At 36.1% G+C, this 2,500-nt stretch overlaps 1 protein-coding gene across 1 annotated transcript in view; it reads left to right on the top strand.

Moving 5' to 3' along the window:
- Positions 1-2,500, top strand: part of ophn1 (oligophrenin 1) — a 71,222-nt gene that overhangs the window by 45,051 nt on the left and 23,671 nt on the right. The window lies entirely within an intron of this gene.

Raw genomic sequence — 2,500 nt, 5'->3', positions numbered from 1 at the left:
AAACATATACTCACACTCATACACACATTCACACACACATGTATAAATATAAAAACACACACATACATACACTCACATACCTATACATGCACTCTCTGTCTCTCTCTCTCTTGCTTTCTCTCTCTCTCTCACACACACACACACACACAATTGAACAATATTCCACACCATTTGCAATTTCTGTACATTTCTTTCCTAAATTGCTGCTAAAACACTGTGACCACAACACTGTATGGACCACCTGTGTTTCTCCTTTATTCTTTACACCTGAGCTGACTACTGATTGCTTTAATACTGACGACTGACTACTAAATACTGACTACTAAATACTGACTACTGACTACTAAATACTGACTACTAAATACTGACTACTAAATACTGACTACTGACTACTAAATACTGACTACTAAATACTGACTACTGACTACTAAATACTGACTACTAAATACTGACTACTGACTACTAAATACTGACTACTAAATACTGACTACTGACTACTAAATACTGACTACTAAATACTGACTACTGACTACTAAATACTGACTACTAAATACTGACTACTAAATACTGACTACTAAATACTGACTACTGACTACTAAATACTGACTACTAAATACTGACTACTGACTACTAAATACTGACTACTAAATACTGACTACTAAATACTGACTACTAAATACTGACTACTGACTACTTTAATACTGCTGGTTTAGCAGCACTGAGGTTCTGCATAAATGCTGTTTCAGTTCAAATAATAAAGGAGCCCACAGGAGCAGTGTGAAGGTGAAGGAGATTCGGCGCTGATGTGTTCTGGACTTTTCTCTCAGACGGACGTCATTTAACAGTCATTAAAAACTCATTCATGGAGGTTCTTTTTTCTTCTGAGCGGTGCTGACCATTGGTGTTATCATTACAGAAAAAGTTTTGTAGGTGACCTTCACCTCACTGGGCTCCAGCCGTTAAATGTTAATTACAGCGTTGAGTTCTAGCTAAACCCCGAGTTCCAGCTACCACCAAAACACCGAGCTGCTGGGGGCAAATACTTTTGGACATTTTCTTGACTAATAATGACGCAGTAATTTTCAGCAAGACAAGAACCCTGAAGTCCAGAGGAGGAAAAACAGCGATATAAATATAGAGGGAATTAAGTAATTAGGTAACTAATGAACTAAAATACAGCTCAACAAATAAATAAATAAATAAATAAATAGGAGCAGAAAATATTTATAAAATAAATACATACAAAAATAAATAAATAAAAAGTAGAACAGGAACAGAAAAAATGATAAAATAAACCAATAAATAAACAAATTTATAAATAGAATAGGAACAGAAAAAAATTATAAAACAAACAAACAATAAATAAATAGAATAGGAACAGAATAGGAAAATTATAAAATTAAGAAATTTAAGAATAAAGAAAGAAAGAAGGAAAGATAAAATGAATATGTTAAGATGATAATATTTTCATTTAAAAATCTTAAAATTCAAAATGAAATAATTTCATATAAATTATTTAATATGAATTAAAATATATTTAATTTAATTTCTAAAAATAAAATGTTATATAGTAATATAGAAAGCAGGCTGCTGGACCATAGCTGAGGTCATCGGGACATCTGAATTCAGACATTTTGCTTTTTTCATCCGTTGTTCTGTGGAGTCTGCCGTCCCTCACTGGTCTCTCTGTTCGTCTCTGACCGTTATTCCTCTCTCACTTTCCTGTCCCGATGCCTCGGCCCTTTGTAAGCCTCGGGCTCGCTGCCGTATTTCGCTGGAAACTCACGTCTCTCCTCCTCTCTCCTCTCTCCTCCTCTCTCCTCTCACTGGTTAGAAGATGTGATTTATTTGGTTCCACCTTCAAAGGCCAGCGACAGAATTTCGATCATATTTAGGAAGCTTCTGTGTTCCTTTCCCTTTTTTTTCTCTCTCTCTCCGTAAGTCTTTGTCTCAAGTAGCCTGTAATATTTTGGGTTTCACAGCCTCCTGCTCCTCCAGTCTGATGATCCCCAGAGCTTTTATACTCTTTAAATATGTGATTTGTTTCTTTGTCATCTCCTTTTCCCTTTACAACCAATCTACATTGTAAAAAAAAGCTCCATAAACAGAAAATAAAATTAAATAAATTCAACCTGAAGTCCACTGTGCAGAAAAACCTTCCTCCCTCCTGCTCCTTTCACGAAGTGTGTATTAACCACCAAACACACCCAGCTTGTCCAGACAAATCTGTAATTAGATATGTTTCAGCTGCTTCTGTGTGTGTGTGTGTGTGTGTGTGTGTGTGAATAGGAATCACACACCGTTTGTGCTTTCAAGATCAAATCAAAACATCTCTCAGTGTTGAATCGTTATCTTTATGGTCACTCTGCTGGACGTTCACATATCATGACACCTCCAATTAAATCCAATCAAATTCTGAATCTGATTAGAATCGGACTCTTCACACTCGCCGGGTTCACGCGGAGAGGGCCGACGGACAGGCTGCAGGATTTATACTCTA

The sequence above is a fragment of the Hemibagrus wyckioides genome, linkage group LG28 (genome assembly GCF_019097595.1).
Source record: "Hemibagrus wyckioides isolate EC202008001 linkage group LG28, SWU_Hwy_1.0, whole genome shotgun sequence".
Classification (NCBI taxonomy): Eukaryota; Metazoa; Chordata; class Actinopteri; order Siluriformes; family Bagridae; genus Hemibagrus; species Hemibagrus wyckioides.
Note: the sequence above shows the minus strand (reverse complement) of the source record. Positions and strands in the feature narration are given on the sequence as shown.